Source organism: Schistocerca piceifrons, chromosome 8, assembly GCF_021461385.2.
Source record: "Schistocerca piceifrons isolate TAMUIC-IGC-003096 chromosome 8, iqSchPice1.1, whole genome shotgun sequence".
NCBI classification, from domain to species: domain Eukaryota; kingdom Metazoa; phylum Arthropoda; class Insecta; order Orthoptera; family Acrididae; genus Schistocerca; species Schistocerca piceifrons.
Genome location: NC_060145.1, coordinates 213335833 through 213348595, shown reverse-complemented (window position 1 = coordinate 213348595; position 12763 = coordinate 213335833).

Sequence of the window (12763 nt, the reverse complement as noted above, 5' to 3'; positions counted from 1 at the left end):
TAAAAATGACGGAACTCAAAAAATTACTTAATGATTTCCTGATAACACACCACATTCGACGAGATCAGAACTACATATTACTGTTATGAAAACTACAATGGCATTTACTGGCAAAATTACTTACTTGAAATTTAAAGGACGCTTATTTTATCGCAATATAAGTTCTGCACAATTCTTTAAGTCGGTTTTTATTAAGTGCTATATACACTCCTGGAAATGGAAAAAAGAACACATTGACACCGGTGTGTCAGACCCACCATACTTGCTCCGGACACTGCGAGAGGGCTGTACAAGCAATGATCACACGCACGGCACAGCGGACACACCAGGAACCGCGGTGTTGGCCGTCAAATGGCGCTAGCTGCGCAGCATTTGTGCACCGCCGCCGTCAGTGTCAGCCAGTTTGCCGTGGCATACGGAGCTCCATCGCAGTCTTTAACACTGGTAGCATGCCACGACAGCGTGGACGTGAACCGTATGTGCAGTTGACGGACTTTGAGCGAGGGCGTATAGTGGGCATGCGGGAGGCCGGGTGGACGTACCGCCGAATTGCTCAACACGTGGGGCGTGAGGTCTCCACAGTACATCGATGTAGTCGCCAGTGGTCGGCGGAAGGTGCACGTGCCCGTCGACCTGGGACCGGACCGCAGCGACGCACGGATGCACGCCAAGACCGTAGGATCCTACGCAGTGCCGTAGGGGACCGCACCGCCACTTCCCAGCAAATTAGGGACACTGTTGCTCCTGGGGTATCGGCGAGGACCATTCGCAACCGTCTCCATGAAGCTGGGCTACGGTCCCGCACACCGTTAGGCCGTCTTCCGCTCACGCCCCAACATCGTGCAGCCCGCCTCCAGTGGTGTAGCGACAGGCGTAAATGGAGGGACGAATGGAGACGTGTCGTCTTCAGCGATGAGAGTCGCTTCTGCCTTGGTGCCAATGATGGTCGTATGCGTGTTTGGCGCCATGCAGGTGAGCGCCACAATCAGGACTGCATACGACCGAGGCACACAGGGCCAACACCCGGCATCATGGTGTGGGGAGCGATCTCCTACACTGGCCGTACACCACTGGTGATCGTCGAGGGGACACTGAATAGTGCACGGTACATCCAAACCGTCATCGAACCCATCGTTCTACCATTCCTAGACTGGCAAGGGAACTTGCTGTTCCAACAGGACAATGCACGTCCGCATGTATCCCGTGCCACCCAACGTGCTCTAGAAGGTGTAAGTCAACTACCCTGGCCAGCAAGACCTCCGGATCTGTCCCCCATTGAGCATGTTTGGGACTGGATGAAGCGTCGTCTCACGCGGTCTGCACGTCCAGCACGAACATTGGTCCAACTGAGGCGCCAGGTGGAAATGGCATGGCAAGCCGTTCCACAGGACTACATCCAGCATCTCTACGATCGTCTCCATGGGAGAATAGCAGCCTGCATTGCTGCGAAAGGTGGATATACACTGTACTAGTGCCGACATTGTGCATGCTCTGTTGCCTGTGCCTATGTGCCTGTGGTTCTGTCAGTGTGATCATGTGATGTATCTGACCCCAGGAATGTGTCAATAAAGTTTCCCCTTCCTGGGACAATGAATTCACGGTGTTCTTATTTCAATTTCCAGGAGTGTATTTGAGCTGTGTCACTGTTCTCATCGGGGTGTGATATACTTCCACCTGCGTTAGTTTTCCTTATTAATTATGAGCTCCACTGAAAGGTAACAGAATACGTGACATTTTCAGTGTCAATAAACTTCACTCACAGCTGTATACTTTAAGATATTTTATTTTATTCTGAAAGCAACGAGTTTCGACATTTGATTTTGCCATCTTCAGGCCCCATACCCAAAATGAAATGCCGACAGTGGATGCTTTTAGAATAAAATAAAATATCTTAAAGTATACTGCTGTTGGTGAAGTTTATTGACATTGTAAATTACTTACCAGCCGATGTCCCCTGGCCATGATGGACCAAGAGAGATTTAATACGTGACAGCCTGCACTGTACAAACCCACGCTGATACTGCTTGTTTTGCAGTGTTAGCTGTAAGCCTTTCATTAGATCGATCCACGTATATTCAGACCCAGCAAAGAATTTCCTTCGCTCCTCATTTCCACTCACATGGCTACGTGTTCCAGCCTACTTCCATTTAATTTACCCACAATTATATGGGTTTCCTCCCTTATTAATTTGTTTTCTCGTCTCTCCTGAATATATACATGGGAGAGTGTTGCACCTTGAAGATAATGTATTTAGGAGCATACGTTATTTCCTGGTCAGTGTTTCAGTCTAGTGATCGATGTTAGAATCGTATGAAGAAATGGGCAATGGAGGGCGCCATAAACAGTTTCCGGCATTTTCTACTATTTTTGTTGTTGTGAGGTACGAGATTGCATTTTGTGCTGTATATCTAAATATTGTGAGTCTTACACATTTAAGTGGTGTATGATATATTAAAGTTGCGTACCTGTGAATTCTTCAGCTACAGAATTTTATGGTGAGTAAAACTGGATAAACGACGCGTGGGCGGTTAAGCCATATTTCGTCAGTCATGCACCATTTGTATCTTGAAAGATAAGAAGGTCTCCTGCCATAGAACATTTAATGTTGGTAAATGAGCTTAGTTTCTTTAATGTCTTAACGACTTTTGCTGTCTTTAAAACGAAAGTTTGTGTTAATTGGCAGTAGCTTCTACTCAAGATACATCTAACTTTTAACGGTTTCTGATAATACTTTTACTTAATTTGTGTTTTCTTGCTGATTATTGGTGTCCAATAAAGTCATAATACACTCCTGGAAATGGAAAAAAGAACACATTGACACCGGTGTGTCAGACCCACCATACTTGCTCCGGACACTGCGAGAGGGCTGTACAAGCAATGATCACACGCACGGCACAGCGGACACACCAGTAACCGCGGTGTTGGCCTTCGAATGGCGCTAGCTGCGCAGCATTTGTGCACCGCCGCCGTCAGTGTCAGCCAGTTTGCCGTGGCATACGGAGCTCCATCGCAGTCTTTAACACTGGTAGCATGCCGCGACAGCGTGGACGTGAACCGTATGTGCAGTTGACGGACTTTGAGCGAGGGCGTATAGTGGGCATGCGGGAGGCCGGGTGGACGTACCGCCGAATTGCTCAACACGTGGGGCGTGAGGTCTCCACAGTACATCGATGTTGTCGCCAGTGGTCGGCGGAAGGTGCACGTACCCGTCGACCTGGGACCGGACCGCAGCGACGCACGGATGCACGCCAAGACCGTAGGATCCTACGCAGTGCCGTAGGGGACCGCACCGCCACTTCCCAGCAAATTAGGGACACTGTTGCTCCTGGGGTATCGGCGAGGACCATTCGCAACCGTCTCCATGAAGCTGGGCTACAGTCCCGCACACCGTTAGGCCGTCTTCCGCTCACGCCCCAACATCGTGCAGCCCGCCTCCAGTGGTGTCGCGACAGGCGTGAATGGAGGGACGAATGGAGACGTGTCGTCTTCAGCGATGAGAGTCGCTTCTGCCTTGGTGCCAATGATGGTCGTATGCGTGTTTGGCGCCATGCAGGTGAGCGCCACAATCAGGACTGCATACGACCGAGGCACACAGGGCCAACACCCGGCATCATGGTGTGGGGAGCGATCTCCTACACTGGCCGTACACCACTGGTGATCGTCGAGGGGACACTGAATAGTGCACGGTACATCCAAACCGTCATCGAACCCATCGTTCTACCATTCCTAGACCGGCAAGGGAACTTGCTGTTCCAACAGGACAATGCACGTCCGCATGTATCCCGTGCCACCCAACGTGCTCTAGAAGGTGTAAGTCAACTACCCTGGCCAGCAAGATCTCCGGATCTGTCCCCCATTGAGCATGTTTGGGACTGGATGAAGCGTCGTCTCACGCGGTCTGCACGTCCAGCACGAACGCTGGTCCAACTGAGGCGCCAGGTGGAAATGGCATGGCAAGCCGTTCCACAGGACTACATCCAGCATCTCTACGATCGTCTCCATGGGAGAATAGCAGCCTGCATTGCTGCGAAAGGTGGATATACACTGTACTAGTGCCGACATTGTGTATGCTCTGTTGCCTGTGTCTATGTGCCTGTGGTTCTGTCAGTGTGATCATGTGATGTATCTGACCCCAGGAATGTGTCAATAAAGTTTCCCCTTCCTGGGACAATGAATTCACGGTGTTCTTATTTCAATTTCCAGGAGTGTATAACAGATCATTGAATACGATACTGAACAGATTTTCTGGACTGCAACACTTTTACATATCAGTAGAGTGTATGTTCCTAGGTACTTGATCGTGTTGTACATTGTCACATTTTTCACATTTTGAAAAATCTTACTTTTATGGAGTAATTCTTGTAATTTAGTAAGAAGACTGCAACTCACAAAAAGTGAATTCCATCACTTAAAAATGGAATAAAAAATACGCTGGCGGAAAAAATGGAAACACCGAAAAATATTTATTGTAGAGTAATGAAATTTCGGGATACGTTTGTCTAGGTAACATGTTTAAGTGATTGGCACTTTAAGCTCAAAGGTTAATTTAAGCGCGAGATAAGCACTGAAAATCTGAAATGCTGGTGCATTAATAGAAGGTGTAGAACCAGAATGTTGAACACAGGCATGCACTGTGTTGTGCGGGTGCTGGATGTCAGTTTATGGGATGGAGTGTCACTTGGTCGATCAATACAGGGTCAGTTAATACTGTTTGTGGATGTCGCTGGAGTTGTCGTCCGATGATGTATCGTATGCGCTCGATTGTAGACAGATCTGGTGACCGAGGAGGCCAAGGTAACATGTCGACACTCTGTAAAGTACAGCGGTATGTGGGCGAGCGTTATCCAGTTGGTAAACACCCCCTGGAATGCTGTTCTCATGAATGGCAGCACAAGCGGCTGCACAGTGGGTCGAACCACCAAACTGGTAGAGAATGTGATTGGGATAACCAAGAGAGTGCTTCTGCTGTCATACGAAATCACACCCCAGACCACAACTCCAGGTGCAGATCCAGTGTGTCTAGCATGCAGACAGGTTGGTTGCGGCCTTTCAACTGGCTTCCTTCTAACCAACACAGCCATCTCTGGAACTGAGATAGAACCAACTTTCATCAGAAAACACGGCAGATCTCCACTCTGCCTTCGAATGAGCTCTTGCTTGACGCCACTGAAGTCGCAAATGGCGGTAGTTTGTGACCAGTGGAATGCACGCTACAGGACGTCTGTCTCGGAGCTGTCCTTGAAGTAACCGTTTTGTAACAGTTAGTTGTGTCACTGTTGTGCCAACTGCAGCTCATATTGCAGCTGCAGATGCAGTGATACATCGAACACTATGGACTTCCCTCTCGGTACTGCGACGTGGTCATCTTGAGCCCCATATTTTAGCGATCATACATTCTCGTGACCTCCGCTGCCAGAAATCATTTACAGTGGCTACATGCCCGCCAAGTCTTTCTGCAATATCGTAGAAGGAACATCCAGCATCTCGTTGCCTTGTAACACGACCTCGTTCAAACTCAGTGAGGTTTTAATAATGGCGCCTTTGTGGCCTTAAAGGCATTCTTCACTTACATCAACTCACCACATTCAATCTGAAAGGTACCTAACGCTCACGACCGTTACAGCTTGCATTTAAAGCAAACGCGACTTACATGCTCAGTGATGGCGGTACTTCTGCCACTCTTACGCGACTGGTGCGAAATTTGAATAGACGTCATCTTTCATGTGTAGAAACAGCCCTACCAGTTTTTGTTTATGTCACACAACTCCTTCTTGGTGTTGCGATTTTTTTTCGTCATTATCTGTTACAGGACTAGCTAGAGGCGATAGTCTGAAAGTGAACCTACATACATCTCCACTAGGTAAAGGGAAATGAATAATATTATTGCTGACAAACTCTGATCTGCTGATAATCTCTAATCCACATTCGAACAGAAAAGTACTATTAAAAAACACGCTAAAGTCTTACTTTATCGTTTGCAAATCAATTGATAGTACGCTGCCGGGAATAATTAGTAAGACGCGAGTATTCATAGAAGCCATAAAACAGTTTAGACTTTCCTACATAACGTTGGCTTATGCAAACCAAAAAAACAGAAATGCGAAGAAGCGTATGGGAAGTTTAATCAGACTGCTTGCATGTGACACGGCACTATAGTAGACACGAAGCAAGCGGATAAGGAAAAGAGCAAGCACGACATTAAACACAAGTCAGTGTGTAAGCAATTAGAGGAAAGCAATTAGGTCTCCTTGTATTTAGAGAATGTTCTCGTCAGCTGTATAAAACTTAATGAAGCACATCCCAAATTAAAACTAGGGATGTTTCAGCCTTCTTCGTCGCTTCGAGAGCACGGAAGAATAGTAATGGTCTGTTACGTTCAATGAGTCGTGTCGTTTCTTGATCAGAGCGACATTCCAATTAAGCCCACTGGTTGCGTCACACACTTCTTGCTAGAGTCCTGTTTCTGATTCGCTCTTGGTATTAAGTAGGACGAGGGCTATCGTTGGTGTTTGATAGTTTTTGCGTTCAGAGAGTAGGCGAAAGTCGCTCGCTTGTTCAATCGCACCTGTACACTTCTCCAAACATGTAAAGATATAGGAACAAGTTATTATGAGGTAAAATAAAAAACTTTCAAAATATAGGTTAACACCATTAGTTTAAAACTTCGTGAGCGTTTCTACCTGCTTTCTGCTCACGTGTGAAACAAGCAAATGTAAAATATTTCCTTCGTATCGGTTGGTTACATTTGTGCGTACGTAACTTAAAGATTCATCTCTCAAGGCAAAGAGTATTTCCTGAAAACTGGATTATACAACAGTAACAGCAAAATATATAAGTGGAGATGAGCAACTGTCCTACACTTCTGTAAGGCTTCTCTACTGAACGCAATGCAGAATCTCACAAACTCAGTTGTAGCACAATTAATCAACAAAAATGACACTCTTGGCATTTTATGTGATCTTCCCAGGGCTATGTGTAGATTATAAAATTCTTCTAAAATGATATGATACTAGAGGTCTATCCCTTGGAGTCATGTTTTAATAACAGAAAACAGACGCTCACGTTAGCAAATGAAGAAACAGGTTCAAAAATGGCTCTGAGCACTATGGGACTCAACTGCTGTGGTCACAAGTCCCCTAGAACTAAGAACTACTTAAACTTAACTAACCTAAGGACATCACACACATCCATGCCCGAGGCAGGATTCGAACCTGCGACCGTAGCGGTCGCGCGGTTCCAGACTGAAGCGCCTTTAACCGCGCGGCCACTCCGGCCGGCGAAGGAACACGAATAAGATTAAATTCAGAGTGGGTAAACAATAAACTTTGTGCGTCAGAAGGTTCGGTGGCTGGCCTGCTTCAGTCTTTGGTCTACGTAAATGATTTACAGAGGAAACAGGAACTCTTCAGCATCTGTAATGTTCGCTAATCGCACAAGTACACTGTCGAGTCACGGTAATGTGACCACTCGTCACAAGCCTCGAGAACCACCCGTTACAGTGCGCACCACTGCAGGTCGTGCAGGAAGGAAGTCAGTGAGGTTCTAAAAACAACCGACAGGGATGTGAAACCACACTGAGTCCAGACCTGTGGTCAGCTGCGCTAGGTTCGTCGACTGAGGAGCCATGGTGCGGACAGCCCAATCAAGGTATTCCCACAGATTCTCGATTGGGTTTAAACCCGGTAAATTTGGTTGCTAGGGAAAATTCATCATGGTGCTCTTCGAACCACACACGTACACTGCAAGATTTGTGCCATTTTGCATTATCCTGTTATTAGATGCCGTCGTCCCTTGGAAAAACGTACCACATGTATTGGTGAAGATGGTACCAAGGACAGATTCATGACTCTGGTTGCTCCATTATCCCTTCCAGAACAACGATACCACCCATAGAATGACACGAAAACATTTCCCAGTCCATTAGGCTCCCTCCTCCGTGCTGGACAAATGGTTCAAATGGCTCTGAGCACTATGGAACTTAACGTCTGAGGTCATCGGTCCCCTACTTAGAACTACTTATACCTAACTAACCTAAGGACAGTGCGGCGGCGCGGTGCTTTCCGTCCCTTTGGGACGAACCTGCACCTACCTGTGAATATTGTCTGAGCAGATTATCAGTTGGAAAGCCGAGCGAATCCTACTGTACATCGACGTAAACCAGGCTGCAATTAAAGTCACTAACCTACGTTTCGCGAGAAAGTTTTCACACGAAATGAAAGGTTGGATATTTTTTCCTTAATTAATATATTCTGAAACTTAGGTGAACAAGTATCACTACCAAGCCCGTGCTAGTCTTAACGCAGTCATTCAATATATCTTTCACTCGCGTTAGCAAGTTTATGGAGTTGCATTTCCCGAAAACGTAATAGCTACAAAAATACGTATTGTTTTTGGTTGGTAATGCTCGCCAAATATTAAGTGTGTCGGTACCTAATGCAGTCACAGTTTTTAGCCACCGACCTGCTCAATACGCCACGCGGAATATATGTCTTTTCTCGTCACAAAATTCACTTAAAAATTCCGAAATTTCTACACACCCATCGGAATAATCATACCGTCACTTTACCACACTTTTGATATATGAGACCCTGCTAGATCCGGCAATTTATCATTTCCATCGGAACTGCTGCTACACACGTCCGAACTGTTTCATGGCTATGCTCCGACTCCTCTCTAGAATACTCTACGTCTTCTCTGCCAGCAGAGAAAGGCTCGCGAAGAATATTGCTTTACCATTGGTCAGTTTACTCAACAGCCAATAGCAAAACAACATTCTCCCGCGTCAGTCCGCGCTTTTCATCAATAACCAATCGCAAAATTGTAAACCTAACGACTGCACTTTATACCGACATACACTCCTGGAAATTGAAATAAGAACACCGTGAATTCATTGTCCCAGGAAGGGGAAACTTTATTGACACATTCCTGGGGTCAGATACATCACATGATCACACTGACAGAACCACAGGCACATAGACACAGGCAACAGAGCATGCACAATGTCGGCACTAGTACAGTGTATATCCACCTTTCGCAGCAATGCAGGCTGCTATTCTCCCATGGAGACGATCGTAGAGATGCTGGATGTAGTCCTGTGGAACGGCTTGCCATGCCATTTCCACCTGGCGCCTCAGTTGGACCAGCGTTCGTGCTGGACGTGCAGACCGCGTGAGACGACGCTTCATCCAGTCCCAAACATGCTCAATGGGGGACAGATCCGGAGATCTTGCTGGCCAGGGTAGTTGACTTACACCTTCTAGAGCACGTTGGGTGGCACGGGATACATGCGGACGTGCATTGTCCTGTTGGAACAGCAAGTTCCCTTGCCGGTCTAGGAATGGTAGAACGATGGGTTCGATGACGGTTTGGATGTACCGTGCACTATTCAGTGTCCCCTCGACGATCACCAGTGGTGTACGGCCAGTGTAGGAGATCGCTCCCCACACCATGATGCCGGGTGTTGACCCTGTGTGCCTCGGTCGTATGCAGTCCTGATTGTGGCGCTCACCTGCACGGCGCCAAACACGCATACGACCATCATTGGCACCAAGGCAGAAGCGACTCTCATCGCTGAAGACGACACGTCTCCATTCGTCCCTCCATTCACGCCTGTCGCGACACCACTGGAGGCGGGCTGCACGATGTTGGGGCGTGAGCGGAAGACGGCCTAACGGTGTGCGGGACCGTAGCCCAGCTTCATGGAGACGGTTGCGAATGGTCCTCGCCGATACCCCAGGAGCAACAGTGTCCCTAATTTGCTGGGAAGTGGCGGTGCGGTCCCCTACGGCACTGCGTAGGATCCTACGGTCTTGGCGTGCATCCGTGCGTCGCTGCGGTCCGGTCCCAGGTCGACGGGCACGTGCACCTTCCGCCGACCACTGGCGACAACATCGATGTACTGTGGAGACCTCACGCCCCACGTGTTGAGCAATTCGGCGGTACGTCCACCCGGCCTCCCGCATGCCCACTATACGCCCTCGCTCAAAGTCCGTCAACTGCACATACGGTTCACGTCCACGCTGTCGCGGCATGCTACCAGTGTTAAAGACTGCGATGGAGCTCCGTATGCCACGGCAAACTGGCTGACACTGACGGCGGCGGTGCACAAATGCTGCGCAGCTAGCGCCATTCGACGGCCAACACCGCGGTTCCTGGTGTGTCCGCTGTGCCGTGCGTGTGATCATTGCTTGTACAGCCCTCTCGCAGTGTCCGGAGCAAGTATGGTGGGTCTGACACACCGGTGTCAATGTGTTCTTTTTTCTGTTTCCAGGAGTGTAATTATCTAATATGCTGAAATTTTGTTTATGTATAAAGTTATTTACTGTTGTTATTTATACCTGAATTAACTTTCCCTTTACCATAAACTTACTTTACAAGTCTATTCTACAAATATCCCCTCTGTCTACATCCATAATTCTTCAAAATGGTCCCACACTAAATCCCACTATATAACTCGTTAAACGATTATCTTCATATTAACGTTAAACCACACTCACGCATCATTCGTACTGCTAAAACACATTTATAACATTTACCTATACAAAAAGACATAATAACCCTTTACGAAAATACTAGAAGAGTTTATGAAAAACATTCTATTACTTCAGTGGACTCTACTGGGCACAATCGAAACTAAATCAGTCCCCTATCCAGTATTGTCCTCTATCGGCTGATATATAAACTACGTGCGCGTCCAGTCTCGCGTCACCATATGACACTATCCACCTCTGAGACACATCTCCCACTTAACCGCCTCAAAGGCAGGATCGGTATACGGCGCTACGCCTCAACAGCACACACATCCATGCCCGAGGCAGGATTCGAACCTGCGTCCGTAGCAGCAGCGCGGTTCCAGACTGCAGCGCCGAGAACCGCTCGGCCACGACGGCCGGCCCGTGCTGAACACTTTTGATGATAGTAGTAGGGAGTCTGCATCTGTCCGATGGATAATAAAACTTCATTCATCTGAAAGGGCTACCTCTCAGTGGACGTCCAGTAGCGGTATGGTGTGTAATTCCAGCCTTTGTCGCCGCTGAAGAGCAGCTGGCGAAGGTGCACGGACCAGGCGCCTGCTGCCAACACCCGTATGCAGCAATGTTCGCTGAACGGTCGTTGAGGGCAGCTCTTGGTAGCCCCTTGAATCAGCTGGGCGGTCAGTTGCTCAACAGTCGCACATCTATTCGCCCGTACTCATCTCTTCAGGTGTCGCCCACCCTTATCAACTATCGTCCGAGTACAACACCCTCATTGGCATTGTAGCGAGAAGGAAGTACTTCTCTGCGCGATATCACTAACCTGGTAAGTCCCTCGTAGCACAGTAGCAGCGCTCAGTCGCCAGGTTCCGTGTAGGTGGTGATCCTGCTGAAGTGAGTGTTTAGGGATGCCAGTTGTTAATTGTCAACAAAGTTTGAACTATACTTGTTTTAATACAGAAATTGCTTTGTCACACACGTCACAGAATCAGTGTTTGCATTATGACGGCTCTGGACTACGTCATTACATTCGGTCCTTTACTCGCACTAACACAGTTTTCTGACTTCACATAACAATAGACACTGTCCACGACACGTGGCGTTCTTATAACTAATAACTTCACTTTATATCTTGTTTAACATCTCAAATATGCACTCGCTACCGTTCTTTTAGAGCCGCCCTGGTTACTCGACCGTACGTTTTGAGTGGCTCCTCGCGACTGACTCGCCTTGTCTTCCCGTAGGACAAGAGAGACCCTCCCCCCTTTCTCCCTCAGACAATAAGGACAGTTCTCTCGTTTCCTATATATATCCAAACTTTTAGCCAATGGGCGTCCAGTTCGCTGTTTCTAGGCGGATCTGACGTCACGTTTGCAGACATTGTGACGGAAGTTTGTCTCGGAACACTGTCTCAGATTGTAAGATTCTACTCCCAAATAGTCGGATCTTGTCCCTACTAAGGTTGCACAACATTACCTCCTATGATTTCATCACTAATGGTCCTTGCTGACGCTTAATTGTCAAATGTACATGTAACCTAGCTACTACTGAGCATTCCCGATCGCATAAATATGCATAATACTTGGCTTAAACACATGAAGGGAATACACATATGCATTACACGTGTTGTACCGCAGTTACCTCGGCGCCGGTTTTGGATACCACGATTTCGCTATGCACGGTGTACTATAACCACTGCCGCACGCGAACAGTTTGCAAACTTAGCCGTTTCAGAAAGCTTCCACCCTTGGCCCGAAAGCTAATGATCATGCCGTTTTGGACGTCAGATAAATCGCTCCGTTTCCGCCTTACGACAACGACTGCACTGTTTGCCGCGTCTCCCAGATACGCTTTATATGTGTACACTCCTCCCCTAGCGCTGCCACATGCCCCGTGTGAGTGATTTCCGTATGTTGACGTCGAACATGGGTAGTAGTCGTATTAATGTGACTGGACCATGTATGGTGACAAAAAGTACAAACTCATCCATACCAAACAAAGGCAGAAGAATAATGGAACAGGCCTACAACTGGTTCACAGCAAACACTTTAACAATTAATCTTGCAAAAATTCATGTTATGCAATTCCAAACTAACAGAAATGGTCTACAGGTATCAGAAGTGGAAATCAATGGATACACACTAGATTAGGCTCCATGTGTGAAGTTCCTGGGTGTCTAGCTGAATAATACGAAGGTTGCATGAAAAGTAACGCCATCACCTTCGTTAATTGGGTTTGGATGGGAATATTTTAATAAATCAAAGGCAGAAATAATCCTTAGAATGTGATCT